Source organism: Scylla paramamosain, unplaced genomic scaffold, assembly GCF_035594125.1.
Source record: "Scylla paramamosain isolate STU-SP2022 unplaced genomic scaffold, ASM3559412v1 Contig134, whole genome shotgun sequence".
In the NCBI taxonomy this organism is placed as follows: domain Eukaryota; kingdom Metazoa; phylum Arthropoda; class Malacostraca; order Decapoda; family Portunidae; genus Scylla; species Scylla paramamosain.
In genome coordinates, this window is record NW_026973799.1 from 127,636 (window position 1) to 147,500 (window position 19,865).

The 19,865-nt window shown below is 43.4% G+C and overlaps 1 long non-coding RNA gene across 15 annotated transcripts in view; it reads left to right on the forward strand.

Moving 5' to 3' along the window:
* LOC135099490 (uncharacterized) overlaps window positions 1–3,838 on the forward strand; it is a 38,838-nt gene extending 35,000 nt beyond the window's left edge. For 14 of the 15 annotated variants that reach the window (XR_010268024.1, XR_010268023.1, XR_010268013.1 and 11 more), the window contains 2 exons: window positions 1,228–1,332; window positions 3,180–3,838. This is a non-coding gene — a long non-coding RNA (uncharacterized LOC135099490). Of the gene's footprint in view, window positions 1–151; window positions 1,333–3,179 lie in introns of those variants that run through there. The other variant, XR_010268012.1, reaches the window with a different exon arrangement.
* Window positions 3,839–19,865: the final 16,027 nt, after the last annotated feature.

The following is a 19,865-nucleotide window of genomic DNA, read 5'->3' on the forward strand; positions in this document are numbered from 1 at the left end:
ATATATATATATATATATATATATATATATATACGAGTATATATATATATATATATATATATATATATATATATATATATATATATATATATATATATATATATATATATATATATATATATATATAACGAGAGAGAGAGAGAGAGAGAGAGAGAGAGAGAGAGAGAGAGAGAGAGAGAGAGAGAGGGCGGGGGAAGCAAAATCCAAGTGTCTTGCCGCCATTTTTATGTCTAAAGTTTGTGGATTTCAGGAAGAGAAGAAAGAGGAGAAGTACCGCAACTATTAAAACCAGACTCATTTTCCTTTCCTCCTCCTCCTCCTACTACTACTACTACTACTACTATTACTACTACTACTAATACAACCACCACCACCACCACCATCACCACCACCACCATAATCACCACCACTACCACCGCTAATACTACTACTACTACTACCACCTTCACTTCCTATGACTATTTACTGTCTCGTTTTTCCTACTATATTATTATAACCTACACTTCCTCCTCCTCTTCCTCCTCCTCCTCCTCCTCCTATTTTCCTTCCTTCACTGTTATTATTATCATTAGTCGATCAGTATAATAAGTTTCCTAAGATCATATGACGTTTCTTAATAATGTTTTTTTTTTTTCTTCTTCTTTTGATGCATTAAGGAAACAATGTGTCGTCTCGTTCACTGTTCTGGAACTCATTCATAACCTGTTAGAAACTTCTTTTAATTCCGAATCACTTTACTTATCGTACTCTTATATTTTGGGAGTTCATCTTACATACGTATAATATTTTAGTCAGAGAGAGAGAGAGAGAGAGAGAGAGAGAGAGAGAGAGAGAGAGACCTACAATCATTCAAACACTCGTTAATTACAAACTTAAAAAACATCGATATTTTTAATGAAATAACTTTACTTACACAAGCCAGCAAACATACGAACGCACACAAATTAATACCAGTGATAGAAAAAGAATTTATATAGCAACGTATTCTGAAACGCTTCATTTGTTCTCTCACCATATTTTTTTTTTTTTTTCAAATGCCACAGAGATGATTAGCCGGGTTTTCAATTGCGTTTCTCCTGTTAATAATATAGAAATCGTGTTAATGTCACTAGAACCATTAAAACATCTTTGAAAACCTGTGCAACTTCATTTAGAGTCTTATCAGTTTAGTGGAGGTGCGGCGCAGAAGTGTTTCAGAATAGGGATCATTGTCTCGTATTCCTCCAGCCTGGTGTCCCCGCTCGGCTCTTTTCACGACTCGCAACGAGGGAGAAAGGTCGAAGTGCGGTGGTCTCGTGGCGGAGGGCTGAAGGAGGCGGTGAAGGAGTGAAGGTAAGAGTATGGTAATGATAAGAATATTAGATTATTACTCAGTGCATGGAATTAATGTGTAACCCTTGAGATTGCGAATGATTAGGTTGAATACGTGAGGATTAGAATGGATAGGTGTGATTGGGTTAGTTTTGTCCAGGTATGGGGATTAGGTAAGCCACGTTAGGTAATGTGATTAGCTTGAGCTGATATAGGTTGACCAGGTGAGGTTGGTAGGTGTGATTAGGTTGAACAGATGGTGATTACAACACTTAAGTAGTTAAGCTTATCAGGGGAGAGATGAATATGCTGATCAGATGGGAAGTTATAGAAGTTTAGCATTTAGCGAGGGAATAAGCTGCAAGGGTGATTAGACTGCAGGTAAAGTGATTTAACTTGTCAGGTGAGAGAAGTATGCTGACCAGATGGTAAGTTGGTTGCTTGTTTGTCCAGGTGATTGACGTCTGATTAAGCTTACTGAGGTGATAATTAAGGAAGTGAATTTGAGATTATATTATATAAGCACGTAAAATCATGTTGGATTGGTGTGTCCGTGGCTGCTATTTTGTGGTCCCTCTGCTTATTCGCTGTGCTGAGTAGCAGTTGGCTTGTGAACTACGATTGGTCATTATTTTCCTTTATTCATTATCACACACACACACACACACACACACACACACACACACACACACACCTACCTACTTACCTACCTTTAATAACGCTGTATGCACACCCACGCACTCTCATGCAGAAAATACTGATGACACTCAAAAAAAAAAAAAAAAAACTGGTGGCACAAGAAAACTGGTGGCACTCAAAATATTGGTGAACTCAAAAATACTGGTGATGAACTCAAAAAAATTGGTGATGCACTCAAAAAACTGGTGATGCACTCAAAAATCTGGTGACACTCAAAAACCTAGTCAGGCAGCCAAAACAATGGTCATGCACTCAAAAGACATAACCCCTTCTCAAACACACACACACACACACACATTTCCATTCTAAATTTGCATTAGACTTTTCTAATACTGCTTTGTTCTATTAAACTACTTATTTATTTATTTTTTTTATTTATTTATTTTTTTTTTTTTTTATCCAGTTCACCTGAAAGTTGGCCTATTTCAAATAGTTCTTTTCCTAATTTGTTATTCATCTGATAAATATTTTCTTGTATAATATTTCCTCATGTATTTGGCTACAAAATTCTTTCCCTTATATGACGTGTTCATCATACAGTGGGTTTCAAAAAGATAGGCTAGATTTGAAATTGTTGTTTCTCTGGAACCATAAACTGACTATGAATAAAATTAATAAACTTAAAAGGTACGGATCAAAGTTTAAAATGACTCTTCTTTTCAAATTGTAAGTTTTTTATTTGTGTTCTTCATGAGCGCAGAGATAGAAATATTTAATCAGGTTCATCTTTCAAACTTGTGTATTAACTGTCATGCCATTGAAATATGTGATGCCATGCAAATTTCTTCTATCTGGTGTTTTCTTCTACTCTGCATCATCCTTCAAATTTTTGCCTTTAAATTATAATAGGGACGTATTTGTCAAACGCGCATTTCTCAGCTTCAAACGTTATACTGCCATACTTTTCAGATTTTCTCTAACCGGTGCTTTCCTTTCTTTCAATTTTTGTTTCTTGAATATGACAGTATGGAATTTAGCCATATTTCATATTAAATCTCAGCACAGTTCCCATACCATGCAGTGCTTGTCAGGCTTCCTCCATTTTCCCATCATATATCTTGTGTAGTCTTAGTTTTGTAGGGAATCAGTTATCAAACACATTACAAGGAATCACTACACATACAAGAAGCTTCATGTATCTAGGAACTAATGGTCTGTTTTCCTTGTAGGTGTGAAGTGTGCAGCTTCCACTTCATCATCCCATGAACAGCCCACAGGAATCTCTACCAGCACCTGGTTATTAAACAGTGTTGTCACGCCAGGCCCAATGTACTCCATTGCAATCAGGGAGTCAAGCTTCACCAGGAAAAGAGGCAGAGCGTCACCACCTTCAAGCCCCACAAGAGGTATTAAGTATCGTTGGGACAAAGCAATCAGGGAAGAGTCAAGTTGCAGTAAGAAGAGTGTGTCAAGAATTTCAAGCAGGAAGAACACGTAAAATTCCCTTCAAGTCATGGCGGGACCGACAGGCAACCTTCAACACTTGTGGAGGCACGAGAGCTGCAGGCAGTTTCACAAAGAAGAGGTTGCTCAAGGTCACTCAAGTTGACGCAAGGACACAAGAATTGGCAAGTGTTGTTGCTCCCAGGCCCTGCTGCAAGAGTTCTCCAGTCCACTCCAGTCTGGGAAGGAAGAATATAGCAAGTCCCTCTCTTCTGTACTCAACAACCACCACCACCACCTTCATTCAGGCTTGGGATAAGTTTTGTACATTCCAGCACTTCAGTAATAAGGAAAAAAAGTGCCATGTTTATATTATTGTTGTGTATTTATTCACTTAACATTCACATTAAAACAATAAACATTCAGTATACCATCTTGAACATAATGATAGTTATTTATGCCATGTCAATAATATCTTTGGCAAATAGTCTTTCTGGGAGTACAGGTCATGCCCTCAAGGTAAAAAAAAACAATGATAGTTATTTATGCCATGTCAATAATATCTTTGGCAAAGTCTTTCTGGGAGTACAGGTCATGCCCCCAAGGTAAAAAAAAAAAAAAAAAGTCAGGATTGGCTACTAAACTAAGTTTAAGATACCATTTGCACATAGAAGCCCCATCCCAGCCGACACTGGAGTCGCTGCGATGGGGCTTCTATGTGCAAGTGGTATCTTAAAAGTTTAGAGGGCACAATCCTGTTTTTTTTTTTTTACCTTTGGGGCATGCATGAATTGTTATCAAATATTTATTTTTACACTATTATACCACACTGTTAGCAAACTATATATTTATTTCACATATATAATAAGAATAGTCACAAATTTATAAAGACATACAAGTCGTACACAGCAGTGCATCCTGGACTAGAGACACTACACTGGTGGAGTCATGTGCTGTGGCACCTGGCTCGACACTTGTACAGCAACAGCACACCCAGTACTGGCTGCAGACACTCTCCATTTGGCTCTTCACCTGATGTCACACCCTGCGACATGGCACTACTGGCCTGACTGCAGACAGGACGTTCGCCAACACAAGACAGACATCTGCAAAAGAGTAATGCAACTTGGGGAAGACGGAAAGTTACTAAGACATGAACTTATATCACACATACACACTAATTCTATAACTCAAATGCCGGCATTTTACTTTTCACAAACTTTTCACTCCCTACAGCCCATCACCTGGCCCAAACAATCCTGAAACACCCCACAATTCATATCTATTTATCTTTCTATATCCATAAATTCCCCAAAAAACCTTATTTTTCACTAAACACCTTTCACGTGCACATCTCGCAACAAAAACTCAAGCAACGCATCCTCTCCTCTTATTTCACACTGATCACTGCAGACCATTCCTTCTAACCCTCTTCAGTAACTCTCCACAACACACCACACCGGTAACACTCATCCATCCCGGTCACTCTTAACAAAAGCACCACATGTGCACTTACCCAGCCCACACACTGCCTCTCTTGCAATCCTGTACCACTATTTTCACACTTACTGCTCTTCTAATCTTGGTAAGAGCACGCCTCTCCTCCATGCATTTACTAATCTTATTAACCACCTCCCTCTTATCCTGCACATACATACATAAGGATTCATACACACACCATGACTCTCAACAATACTCTGATTACATACAGTTGAGGATTCCTTATCCAAAATTGTTGGGAGTGAATGAAAGTGGTGCATATTTTAGATTTCCCCAGTTTTTTTTTAATGACAACTTGCCAATTTCTGATACCTCCCATGGCAGTAAATCAAGCTCTAGTAATCAATTTTTTGGTGGGACAAAAACATGACAAGACATGACAATTAAAAACTTAGATTTTTAAATTTAGGATAGAGGATTCTCAAGTGTAGCAACAAAACACAGTGTTCACCTGAATTGGTTCCTGCAGTCACCGCCACCTGTCAGTCACAAGGTTTCCAGTAAGGTGTATTTCTTGCTCCTGAGTTATGGGAGCGTCCCAAGGTTTCTTCCACTTCCTCTCCGTGTTACCACCTGTGGGGAAGACACACATCTATACTCCAGCTGCATGACTCACAACTCGGTCCAGAATTTAACCGTTTCACCACAACATTACACAGCAAAGAAGGCACGACAGAAAACATTGACATGTACATTTAACTCTTAAAGCAGTGGGGTGTATTGTAACTTGAAGGTCTCCACACACATGATAAACTAGACTTTTCATTATGACAAGATATGATGTCTACTCAAATAAGAAGACATGGAAAAAGTGCCAAATTGTCATACATGGCAACTCACGTGCCCTGAAGATGTTATGCTCAGTCTTTCAATCACTGAAAGACTGTCAGGCACAGTGGAGAGAGGTGTCTCTCCTGCGCTGTCAGGCACAGTGGAGAGAGGTGTCTCTCCTACGCTCCCCTGTACTTTTTTCCCCTTTGCCACTACCTTCTCGTTTCATCGCTCACATTCAATACCCCTTACATTACAATGGATCCCGGCAAGTTTAACAGGGAAGAGAGTGCCGTGATGGTGTTTGAGTCGAGGTCAGTAACTGTGGGGCTGGAAGGAAGACAGGGAGATCAAAGACAGCCGTGACACAGTTGGCCAGGGCTACACTAGTGCTGGCCACAGCTGCCACTCCTGAGAGAAAGGCTAAGGGAAAAAAAGGAAGACAGATACAGGAATAATAAGTTGATGGAACACATGCACGGTGAACACTTAATTGCCACGCCATCTTTCTCCTGGTCAGAAGAGACCTGTGAGCTGCAGGATGACTGGGGGTGAGCGGCCTCTGTCCACCACCCAGGTGACGGCTGCTTCTGAATTTGCCATCTTCCTTCCTGTCTCACAATTACTGATCCCTTCTTGAACAAATACCATCACAACACTTTTCTTCACTGTCAAGCTTGCCAGGACTCATTATGTGAGGAAAATTATGGGTGAGCCATCACATGAGAAGCTTGTACCAAGGGAAAACAGGCTGGGGAGTGTGGCAGTGTAGAAGAGGGGGACAGCTGAGTGTCATTGAAGAAGAGGGGATAGTTGTCTGGAAGGTTGTGTCGAGTTGATAGATGGAAGAATTGATTTTTTTAGACAGCAAACAATAAATAGTTTGGTCTGCCCCAGTCAGAAATTTTTGAGAGATCAGAAGTGAGGTGTTCTATGGCTTCCCTGCGTGAACTGTTTACTTCCTGAAGGGTTGGATGTCTATGAAAAGACATGGATAAGTGCGGGGTGGTATCATCAGTATAGGAGTGGATAGGACAACAAGTTTGGTTTTAGAAAGTCACTGATGAATAATAGGAAAAGTGGGTGACAGGACAGAACCCTGAGGAACACCACTGTTAATAGATTTAGGAGAAGAATAGTGACCGTCTACCACAGCATCAATAGAATGGTCAGAAAGGAAACTTGAGATGAAGTTACAGAGAGAAGGATAGAAGCCGTAGGAGGGTAGTTTGGAAATCAAAGCTTTGTGCCAGACTCTATCAAAAGCTTTTGATATGTCCAAGGCAACAGCAAAAGTTTCACCAAAATCTCTAAAAGAGGATGACCAAGACTCAGTAAGGAAAGCCAGAAGATCACCAGTAGAGAAATAATGAGTGGTTAGTGTTAATACTACTACTACTGCTGCTACTACTAGGGTCTGGAAGGGAGAGTTGGGAGTGTTAAGTGTGTGGTGTTCCTGCTACTACTCCTACTGTTATTACTACCACTACCACTAAGCTAACTTGAGAGAGAGAGAGAGAGAGAGAGAGAGAGAGAGAGAGAGAGAGAGAGAGAGAGAGAGAGAGAGAGAGAGAGAGAGAGAGAGAGAGAGAGAGAGAGAGAGAGAGAGAGAGAGAGAGAGAGAGAGAGAGAGAGAGAGAGAGAGAGAGAGAGAGAGAGAGAGAGAGAGAGAGAGAGAGAGAGAGAGAGAGAGAGAGAGAGAGAGAGAGAGAGCAATTTTATATTGAGAGAAAAACATAAAAAAAAATACATCAACAATAATGACAACAACAACCTCATTAACCTGTTAGAGAAGGACTGAGAGAAGCTTACCATACAAGTGTGGCTCTCCCCAGCAGCAGCAGCAGCAGTAGCAGCCCCTCTGCCCGGCACAGCTGCCCCATCAGGCACCTCCACTGCTCCCAGCCGTCCTACACCTGTGCCACCAGGAAGCTTACAAGGGCCACCTGCAGCTCTGCCACTAAGCTGTCTGGCCTGCAACACAAATCAAGATCAGAATATATTTAATACTGTACTTAATTCCTGCCAACTACTACTACTGCTACACTGTTCTGGAGTGCTAAAAAAATATACAATAATAACTATGACTACTGCTGTTACTTTTTTTTTTTTTTTTTTATGTAGGAAGGATACTGGCCAAGGGCAACAAAAATCTAATAAAAAAAAATGCCCACTGAAATGCCAGTCCCTAAAAGGTTCAAAGCAGTGGTCAAAAATTGGTGGATAAGTGTCTTGAAACCTCCCTCTTGAAGAAATTCAAGTCATAGGAAGGTGGAAATACAGAAGCAGTCAAGGAGTTCCAGAGTTTACCAGAGAAAGGGATGAATGATTGAGAATACTGGTTAACTCTTGCGTTAGAGAGGTGGACAGAATAGGAGTGAGAGAAAGAAGAAAGTCTTGTGCAGCGAGGCCGCGGAAGGAGGGGAGGCATGCAGTTAGCAAGATCAGAAGAGCAGTTAGCATGAAAATAGCGGTAGAAGACAGCTAGAGATGCAACATTGCGGCGGTGAGAGAGAGGCTGAAGACAGTCAGTTAGAGGAGAGGAGTTGATGAGACGAAAAGCTTTTGATTCCACCCTGTCTAGAACAGCAGTATGAGTGGAACCCCCCCAGACATGTGAAGCATACTCCATACATGGACGGATAAGGCCCTTGTACAGAGTTAGCAGCTGGGGGGGTGAGAAAAACTGGCGGAGACGTCTCAGAACACCCAACTTCATAGAAGCTGTTTAAGCTAGAGATGAGATGTGAAGTTTCCAGTTCAGATTATAAGTAAAGGACAGACCGAGGATGTTCAGTGTAGAAGAGGGGGACAGTTGAGTGTCATTGAAGAAGAGGGGATAGTTGTCTGGAAGATTGTGTCGAGTTGATAGATGGAGGAATTGAGTTTTTGAGGCATTGAACAATACCAAGTTTGCTCTGCCCCAATCAGAAATTTTAGAAAGATCAGAAGTCAGGCGTTCTGTGGCTTCCCTGCGTGATATGTTTACCTCCTGAAGGGTTGGACGTCTATGAAAAGACGTGGAAAAGTGCAGGGTGGTATCATCAGCATAAGAGTGGATAGGACAAGAAGTTTGGTTTAGAAGATCATTAATGAATAATAAGAAGAGAGTGGGTGACAGGACAGAACCCTGAGGAACACCACTGTTAATAGATTTAGGAGAAGAACAGTGACCGTCTACCACAGCAGCAATAGAACGGTCAGAAAGGAAACTTGAGATGAAGTTACAGAGAGAAGGATAGAAACCGTAGGAGGGTAGTTTGGAAATCAAAGCTTTGTGCCAGACTCTATCAAAGGCTTTTGATATGTCCAAGGCAACAGCAAAAGTTTCACCAAAGTCTCTAAAAGAGGATGACCAAGACTCAGTAAGGAAAGCCAGAAGATCACCAGTAGAGCGGCCTTGACGGAACCCATACTGGCGATCAGATAGAAGGTTGTGAAGTGATAGATGTTTAAGAATCTTCCTGTTGAGGATAGATTCAAAAACTTTAGATAAGCAGGAAATTAAAGCAATAGGACGGTAGTTTGAGGGATTAGAGCGGTCACCCTTTTTAGGAACAGGTTGAATGTAGGCAAACTTCCAGCAAGAAGGAAAGGTAGATGTTGACAGACAGAGCTGAAAGAGTTTGACTAGGCAAGGTGCAAGCACGGAGGCACAGTTTCGGAGAACAATAGGAGGGACCCCATCAGGTCCATAAGCCTTCTGAGGGTTTAGGCCAGCGAGGGCATGGAAAACATCATTACGAAGAATTTTAATACGAGGCATGAAGTAGTCAGAGGGTGGAGGAGAGGGAGGAACAAGCCCAGAATCGTCCAAGGTAGAGTTTTTAGCAAAGGTTTGAGCAAAGAGTTCAGCTTTAGAAATAGATGTGATAGCAGTGGTGCCATCTGGTTGAAGTAGAGGAGGGAAAGAAGAAGAAGCAAAGTTATTGGAGATATTTTTGGCTAGATGCCAGAAATCACGAGGGGAGTTAGATCTTGAAAGGTTTTGACATTTTCTGTTAATGAAGGAGTTTTTGGCTAGTTGGAGAACAGACTTGGCATGGTTCCGGGCAGAAATATAAAGTGCATGAGATTCTGGTGAAGGAAGGCTTAAGTACCTTTTGTGGGCCATCTCTCTATCATGTATAGCACGAGAACAAGCTGTGTTAAACCAAGGTTTAGAAGGTTTAGGACGAGAAAAAGAGTGAGGAATGTACGCCTCCATGCCAGACACTATCACCTCTGTTATGCGCTCAGCACACAAAGACGGGTCTCTGACACGGAAGCAGTAGTCATTCCAAGGAAAATCAGAAAAATACCGCCTCAGGTCCCCCCAACTAGCAGAGGCAAAACGCCAGAGGCACCTTCGCTTAGGGGGATCCTGAGGAGGGATTGGAGTGATAGGACAAGATAAAGATATGAGATTGTGATCGGAGGAGCCCAACGGAGAAGAAAGGGTGACAGCATAAGCAGAAGGATTAGAGGTCAGGAAAAGGTCAAGAATGTTGGGCGTATCTCCAAGACGGTCAGGAATACGAGTAGGGTGTTGCACCAATTGCTCTAGGTCATGGAGGATAGCAAAGTTGTAGGCTAGTTCACCAGGATGGTCAGTGAAGGGAGAGGAAAGCCAAAGCTGGTGGTGAACATTGAAGTCTCCAAGAATGGAGATCTCTGCAAAAGGGAAGAGGGTCAGAATGTGCTCCACTTTGGAAGTTAAGTAGTCAAAGAATTTCTTATAGTCAGAGGAGTTAGGAGAGAGGTATACAGCACAGATAAATTTAGTATGAGAATGACTCTGTAGTCGTAGCCAGATGGTGGAAAACTCGGAAGATTCAAGAGCGTGGGCACGAGAGCAGGTTAAGTCATTGCGCACATAAACGCAGCATCCAGCTTTGGATCGAAAATGAGGATAGAGAAAGTAGGAGGGAACAGAAAAGGGGCTACTGTCAGTTGCCTCAGACACCTGAGTTTCAGTGAGGAAAAGAAGATGAGGTTTAGAAGAGGAGAGGTGGTGTTCTACAGATTGAAAATTAGATCTTAGACCGCGAATGTTGCAGAAGTTAATGAAGAAAAAGTTGAGGGGGGTGTCAAGACACTTAGGGTCGTCGACGGAAAGGCAGTCCGACCTGGGGACATTTATGGTCCCCTCCCCAGATGGGGACTCCGAGGCTGGTGTAGGAGTCGCCATGATTTTGAAATTTTTTGGAGTGAAGGGTGTGTGTGTTATTAGGTGCTTGTAGTTTTGTGTGGAGGAAGAGAGTTGTCTTTAGAGGGCAGGCTGTGACTACTGCAATTATTACCTAACAATAGTGAAGGGCAGAGAGAGAGAGAGAGAGAGAGAGAGAGAGAGAGAGAGAGAGAGAGAGAGAGAGAGAGAGAGAGAGAGAGAGAGAGAGAGAGAGAGAGAGAGAGAGAGAGAGAGAGAGAGAGAGAGAGAGAGAGAGAGAGAGAGAGAGAGAGAGAGAGAGAGAGAGAGAGAGAGAGAGAGAGAGAGAGAGAAACAATAACAAGTAAACAAAGAGAACCTGTCCAATCATTGACTTCAAACTGTAGGAAGAACCAAGCCTATATTTTGTGACTTGACTGGGACTACCCCCCCCCCCCTCTCTGTAGGCTGTCCTGGCTGGCTGGGTGAAGCCACAGTCCCTTCCTTTGACTTCATTTGTGGTGGCTGGGGGGCTGTGGGGGGCTGGGAAGTGGGTGAGGTGAAGGGCTGTGGGTCTGGCGTGTCTGTGGTGGAGTGTGGGGCTGCTTGTGAAGGCTGTCAGACTGTTTGTGAGGCTCCTGTGGTGTGTGGGATTTTTAGGAGTGTTAAAAGTAGAAGGCCGGAAGTAGTATTAAAGTTATACTTGGCGCTGGTCAGACCTCATCTAGACTACGCTGTGCAGTTCTGGTCCCCACATTACAGGAAAGATATAGGTCTATTAGAATCAGTACAGAGGAGAATGACTAAAAGGATACAGGGGATGAGGAGTATTCCTTACGAGGCGAGGTTGAAGCTGTTAAATTTACATTCTTTAGAGATACGTAGGTTAAGAGGGGACCTGATAGAAGTCTTTGAGTGGTATAAGGGTTATAACAAGGGGGATGTAGGCAAAATTCTTAGGATCAGCAACCAGGGTAGAACAAGAAATAATGGGTACAAGCTTGAAAAATTTGGGTTTAGGATGGAGATAGGAAAAAATTTGTTCTCAAAAAGAGTGGTAGATGAGTGGAACGGACTCAGTAATCATGTTGTTAGTGCTAGGACACTAGAGAGCTTTAAGAGAAGATTAGACAAGTTTATGGATGGGGATAGCAGATGGAAATAGGTAGGTGTGTTTCATACAGGGACTGCCACGTGTAAGCCTGGTCGCTTCTTGCAGCTTCCCTTATTTCTTATGTTATTATGTTCTTATGTATGTGTGAGGTATGTGGTGTTCTGTGAAGGGGCTGTGTTAGATGCTGTGTCAGGGGCTGTGGAGGGCTGTGGGGAGGTGGAGGGGCTGCTGTGTGTGTGTGTGTGTGTGTGTGTGTGTGTGTGTGTGTGTGTGTGTGTGTGTGTGTGTGTGTGTGTGTGTGTGTGTGTGTGTGTGTCTTGGAGGATCTGAACTCAGCCACTGGCATTAATTCTGCCGCTGAACAAACTCCACCTGAAAAATAAGGAGATAATTAATGGCTGGTGATAAAATAATAATAACAATAATAATAATCTATCTATTTGAATTAATGACTGGTAATAATATAGTGATAATAATCTATCTGTCTGTCTGTCTGCTTGTCTGTCTGTCACCATATTAGGCTGGTAATCCCATATGAGGCAGCCCAGTCAACACACACACACACACACACACACACACACACACACACACACACACACACACACACACACACACACACACACACACACACACAAACCTAACCCAACCACTTACAGCCTTCTTCTGCTTGTTCCTCAGAATGCTAATGGCCCCCATGCCCCGTTCCTTCCACTGTGGGGGCGACTCAGAGGTGTGATAATGAAACAGCTTGTACTGCCTGCAGGTGGGGGGAGGTTAGGTTAGGCTGGCACTGTCTGCATGTTAGGTTAGGTTAATAAAATGAAGAGAGGTTATGTGAAGAACAAGGAGAGGAGGAAGAGGAGGAGGAGGAGGAGGAGGAGGGGGTAAGAAAGAAAACATAGATTGAGAGAAAATAATAATAATAATAAGAAGAAGAAGAAGAAGAAGAAGAAGAAGAAGAAGAAGAAGAAGAAGAAGAAGAAGAAGAAGAAGAAGAAGAAGAACTATTTACCTGCAATAAGAAAACCTGACCTGACCTAACAATGATAAAACAGCAAAATTACCATCAGTACTTGACCTGACCTCACCTCACCTAACAACAAGAAACAGCAAAACTACCAACAACATTTCTCAATAAAATAATAAACCAATAAAAAGCTCACAAAAATAATAATAATAATAATAATAATAATAATAATAATAATAATAATAATAAAAACACCATTACCAACCTGACCTGACCTCGAAACTCAGTCTTATCATTTCCTCCTCCTGGTCATCATCACTAACCACGAAGACCTCCAGCAAGGTCACCACTGGTTCAAAGTAGGGGTCATGCTCCCCTACTCTGCTGGTTGACTCCCCCTCCTCGCTCACCACGCTGTCATCAGGGTCTGTCTGTCTGAGAGAGAGAGAGAGAGAGAGAGAGAGAGAGAGAGAGAGAGAGAGAGAGAGAGAGAGAGAGAGAGAGAGAGAGAGAGAGAATTAGGCTTGGTTGGGCTAGGAGGAGGAAGAGATGGGAAGAGAGAAGAGGAAGTCTAGATGAAAGAAAGAGGAGGAAGAGGAAGAAGAGGACAAACATACATGCATATACAAACAAACAAACAAATATTAAGTTAAGACAAGAAAAACTGAAAAAAATGAAAAATAAAAACGATATATTCAGACACACACACACACACACACACACACATAACGAACCAACAAAACAAACAAACACAAGAAAATGAAGAAAAAATAAGGAAAATATTTACGTTAAAACTTTTTTTTTGTTTATCCTTAACGAACACAAGAACTCCCCCACCCCCGCCCTCCCTTCCCTCACACACACACACACACACACACACGCGCGCGCGCGCGCGCGCGCGCGCAAACAATTCCATAAAAAAAAAAAATCGAAAATACAATAAAATAAGGAGGCATTTTGAGCCATATTTCCCTTATTTCCCCTTGTCCCCTCGTCCCTTAGGGCTCAAGATGGCCGCCCACACCTGCTTCTTACTGGCGGGCAGGTGTGTGTGTTGTACATTGCTGAATAAAGGAGTAATTAATAATGGTGGGGCATCACCCTCGATCATCCCTCGATTTTCCGCCATAAGATCCCCGCCACCCGCCCTCACATATACGCCTATTTTCCCTATTTTACACCTCCCCACCGCCGCCATTCTCGTGTGTGTTGATAGCCAGATGATGTGAGTGTAGAATGGTAGCCATGTTACCTTCTCAAGAGCCATGGTGTCGCTGATGATGATGGATAATTGTGGCTGCCCCTATCAATCCCTACGATGCAATTTTGTAAGCAGACTCACCATCTGATCTTGATCTTGATCTTGATGGTACAGGCGGCACAGGATCACTCTTGAGCCAGGCCTTTGGATCGGCAACCCCTGTACAAAGGGGAAAAAAAAAAAAAGAGAAACGAACAGCATCCTCTATCCTAATTGTTCATACACCTGGCACGCCACATTCTCTCCAGAAACTCTTTCACCGCCTCAATCATCCTTTCATTCGCCTCTCTACACAGTCCATTCCTTTCCTGTCTTCTCCACTCTTTCATTCCTATCATGCCCTAACTCAGTCAGTATCACTTGCATCATCTCATTCCTGTCTCTGGCATATTTCACACACTCCAGCACCACATGTTCCACCGTCTCATCCTCTCCCATGTCACACATCTGGCACACTTTGCTGCGGGACTCAGACCACCTGTAACTCCTTGCATTCACATCCATACACTGTGCCCTCGCTCGGAAGAGAAGATCACCGCCCAGGCTTCCATCATACCACCTTTCATACCTCGGGGCCTCTTTCTCCTTGTACCATTCCAGGGTCTTCTTTCTTTCCATTTCATTCTTCCATTCATTCAGTCCCACACATTTCACTTCTTTGTCTATCTCATTCTTCCATTTTCTCACATCCCATTCGGCTCCCACTCTGCCTCCTCTTGTTACCACCCATTCACGCTCATTTTGATTCCTACCAGCCATTCTTATCGCCCACACAACTTGCAATCCATTCCTGTCTGTCATTCTCATGCATCTCTTCCTCCATTTGCTTCCACTTTCATTCCACAGGTACACCTTCCTTGCTATTCTTGCATCATCCATTCTCTCAAGCCTAATCTTGTACCTAAGTGTGGCTTTTGTCAGTCTTTCTCTGAAGGTGCTCCATCCCATGTCACCTCTCAAGGCTTCAACTGCTGTGCACCTCGGTGCACTCAGTGCCATCCTTGCTACTCTATTCTGGCCCACTTCTAACTTATCAATTTCACTTTCATTCCATGCAATCACATCCATACCATACATTATACATGGCACAGCCACACTCTTCCACACTTCTCTCAACACATCATACTTACTTGCTCTCATCCTTGCCGCGCTTCCCAGTCGACCTACCCACTGGTTTACCATACTTATCTTTTCATTCTTTGCCTTTGCACACCCACTAGGACTCATCCACATCCCTAAGTACTTGTATTCTTGCACCTGTCTCAACTCATTCTCTCCAAGTCTCCATACCACATTACTTTCATCCTCTGACCTATTCACAATCATTACTTTGCTTTTCTCACTGCTAAACCTTACTCCAAAGTCTTTACCATAGCCATCCACTACATCCAACAAACTTTGAAGCTCATCTGCTGATTCACTCATAACAACTACATCATCTGCATAAAGGAGCACACATACTTTATCATTCCCCACACTTACCCCTACATTCATTCTTCTCATCCTGGCTGCTAGCTCCTCTGTATACAGGCTAAAAAGGGTTGGTGACAATATACAGCCCTGCCTAACTCCTCTCTCACTCTTCACCCAGTCTGTTTCTATGTCTCCTAGCCTGTATCTAGCTCTTGTGTCCACATACATACTTTGCACTATGTTAACTATCTTTGCACTCAATCCAATCTTTTCTAAGACTCTACCTAACATTTCTCTGTTCACTCTATCATAAGCTTTCTCTATATCCAAAAAACCTAGGTACAATTTACCCCCATCCTTCTTTTTCTTCTCAATCATTTCATTCACCACAAACATATTGTCCTCAGCTCTCCTGTCCCTACGAAAACCATTCTGTTCTTCACCCAGCACTCCAGCTCTCTCAATCCATTTACACAGTCTCTCATTCAACACTGCACTGAAAACTTTACCTATTGTATTCACTAATGCAATTGGCCTGTAGTTCTTCAGCTCATTCTTACTCTTAAATCCTCCCTTATGCAACAGACACACTCGGCTCTCATTCCACTTTCTTGGCACTCTCTCTTCATCCCACACTCGGTTGAATAACTCAGTCATTCTGTCTATCACTACCTCCCCACCATTCTTGTAGAACTCATAGGGTATATCATCTGGACCTGCTGCCTTGCCATTCTTCTGCCTTCTCACACACCTCTCCACTTCATCCCTACTGATTCTTTCATCCAGTTCATCTGCATTCTTCCTTTCCAGTGTTACACATTCTTCTCTCACACTAAACATCTCACCTACCCCACCTACTTCTTCCCAGAACCCTTTGATTGCCTCCCTGATTCCATCCTTCTCTGTTATAACTACACCCTCCACTTTTAGACTCTCCACACCAACACTGCCTGACATATTCTCACCTCTCATGAACTTGTACCATTCACGGCCACCTTCCATACCTTTCTCCCTTAAAGATTGAATCACGCTCCTTTCACTCTTCACTTTAGCATTCATTATCATTCGTCTTGTGAACCGCTGCTGCTTCACATACGCTGCCCATGCATTCTGATACTCATTCTCTGCCTCATCGCTTTCATGCCTCTTTTTCCTCAGCCATCTACACTGTCTACTCATTCTCTTTCGCTCCTTCCTAGCTGCTCTGATTTCATCATTCCACCATGGTTTACATACATTCTTTCTTCTACCTACTCTCACAAACCCTATCTGGTTCTCAGCAGCACCCCTCACGTCCTCAACCAGTTTCTCATTCAGATGCTCCACGTCATGCACACTTTCGTCGTCCCAGCTTCTCTCACTCAGATCAACCTGAAAGTTCTCCCACCCTACATCTCTCAGTCTCCACTTCTTTCTCTTACTTGCCACTTTCACTTCATTCCCACCCTGCATCAAGCACTCCACAACCAGCATGTTGTGATCGGACACAATATCAACCAAACCATCCTCATCTATCCACATGTGCGACACAATTTCACGCATTCTTCCATTCACCAACATGTAGTCAATTGCCGATTCCTGTTCTCTTGCACTCCAAGTCACACGCCCCTCTGCCAAAGTAACATTCAGATTTTCCAGCTCCAGTTCATCAACAAACTCTCCAAGCATTTCACCATTCCTGTTCACCTGTTCCCCCAGTATTCCCACATGTGCATTCATGTCACCCATAATTAGCACTCTCTCCTCTCCATGCTCTCTCACAACTTTCTTAAGTATGTCATACTTCCTCCTATTTTCCCTCTCTGCTCTTTCACCCATGACAGTCATGTACGCTACCACCAGTACCACCTTCTCTGGTCTGCCACGACCATCCATGCATTCCACTCTTACTGCAAGCACATCCTCACTACTTGTACACTCCCCCACATCAATCTCCTCTACTTTCAGTCCTCTTTCTTTCTTGTAGAGTAGGGCTACGCCTCCTCCCAGTGTTTCCTGTGCCTTACGCCCCTTTCCAATCATAACGTACTCGCATCCCTCCATTCGTACATCATCTCTCAGGTGAGTCTCAGTGAGCCCGAGTAAGTCGAACCTCCACTCCCTGAGCTCCTTGCATACATCCTCAAACTTGCCCACACCCCATCCTCTCACATTCATACAGCCAATCTTCACACATTTACTTGCCTGGTTAGTCTCTTTTCTTCCATGTTTGCTGACATCAGTGGGTCCTCCTCGTCATGCGTCGTCCACACAACACACCTGCCTCGCCCTCATCCACTCGGCCAGTCGACGTCCTAGCCTCTCATTCCCGTTGTGGTTGAGGTGGACCCCGTCTCTCCCGAAGAATTTGTCCTGGTCAAGGATCCCATCCATGTCCAGGAAGCTCACGTTGCCCTTCTTCTCTGTCATCCATTCCATCTTGACCTTCATGAGTTCCATGCATATCTTGCGGTTCGTTTCTCTTCTAACCTTCTCATACTGCACTCCTTCCCGTGGGCGCCGCAGGAGCCCCACCACAGCCACACACATCTTCTTCTCTTCTGCTGCCCTCACTGCTTCTATCACTTCCTTTACCGTGTCTTCAGCACCTGCCTCTACTAAGTTGTTGCCTCCTCCTTGGACAACTAGCAGGCTTCTCTCTTCCATTTCTTGCACTTCTTCCTTGACTTTCCTCTTGACGTCTTGGATCTTAGCACCTCCCATGCTGGTGCACTCAATTTCCCTTCCCACAAAGTCGGGAGTCTTCCTTACCATGCTGTCTCCAATGACACGTACTGGGGCTTTCTTGATTACCATTCTCTTCTTCCTTGGGCGTCTGTCTGTTCTGGCCACTTCCACCACTTCTTGCTGGTCTTTTCTCTCTTCAGTCTTCGTCGTCTGTGCTTCTGCCTCTTTCATCAGGTTTTCTGTCTGGGTGCTCTGCTCCACTCTCTCTTCTTTTTCCTCATCCTGGTTCCTCCATTCATTGAGGCTCTTGCTCAGGCATTCCCTGCAGAGGAACACCAGAAGCTCGAACCCCAGCGCCTTCATGTTGGCCTCCCTCATGCCCACACAGGCTACATGGAACCAGGCCATGCATCTCTCGCATGCCACAGCCCTTTGCCTGTTCGCCACACTCTCTTCGCATGAACCACACGCGCTCATCACCATTTTCAGGGTATTTCAGCACACAGGCAAGAAAAATAAACCACAAAACTCAGAGAAAACTCAGAGAGCAAGGCAAAGCCACTTGTACACACCGCCACACTGCTTGTCCTTTCCTATCTCACTGTTGTGGCTGTCTACTTACTCACCATCTGATATGGACGCTCGATCTTGATCTTGATGGTACAGGTAGCTCGGGATTATTCTTAAGCCAGGCCTTTGGATCGGCAACTCCTGTAGAAGGGGAAAAAAAAATAACAAACAGCATCATCTACAGTAACTGTTCGTACATCTGGCACGCCACATTCTCTCCAGAAACTCTTTCACCGCCTCAGTCATCCTTTCATTGGCCTCTCTACACAGTCCCAGCAACACCATCCACTCCTTTCCTGTCTTCTCCACTCTTTCATTCCTATCATGCCCTAACTCAGTCAGTATCACTTGCATCATCTTATTCCTGTCTCTGGCATACTGCACACACTCCAGCACCACATGTTCCACCGTTTCATCCTCTCCCATGTCACACATCTGGCACACTTTGCTGCGGGACTCAGACCACCTGTAACTCCTTGCATTCACATCCATACACTGTGCCCTCGCTCGGAAGAGATCACGGCCCAGGCTTCCATCATACTACCTTTCATACCTCGGGGCCCCTTTCTCCTTGTACCATTCCAGGGTCTTCTTTCTTTCCGTCTCATTCTTCCATTCATTCAGTCCCATACATTTCACTTCTTTGTCTATCTCATTCTTCCATTTTCTCACATCCCAGTCAGCTCCCACTCTGCCTCCTCTTGTTACCACCCATTCACGCTCATTTTGATTCCTCCCAGCCATTCTCATCGCCTACACAACTTATAAGCCAATCCTGTCTGTCATTCTCATGCACCTCTTCCACCATTTGCTTCCACTTTCAATCCACAGGTACACCTTCCTTGCTATTCTTGAGTCATCCATTTTCTCAAGCCTAATCTTGTATCTAAATGCTCTCTCTAGTTTACAATCTTGAATCTTGATCTTTGTCTGGCATCTTTTGGGAGTTTTTTGAAGCTTTTTTTTTTATGTTTTTAATATACTTTTCGAATAGTGTTGAAAGTAAATTGTGGGGAATTTAATGGGCTATCATGGTGTACTATTGTTTTTTTTTTATTTTGCCGGTAGTTATTTAGATATT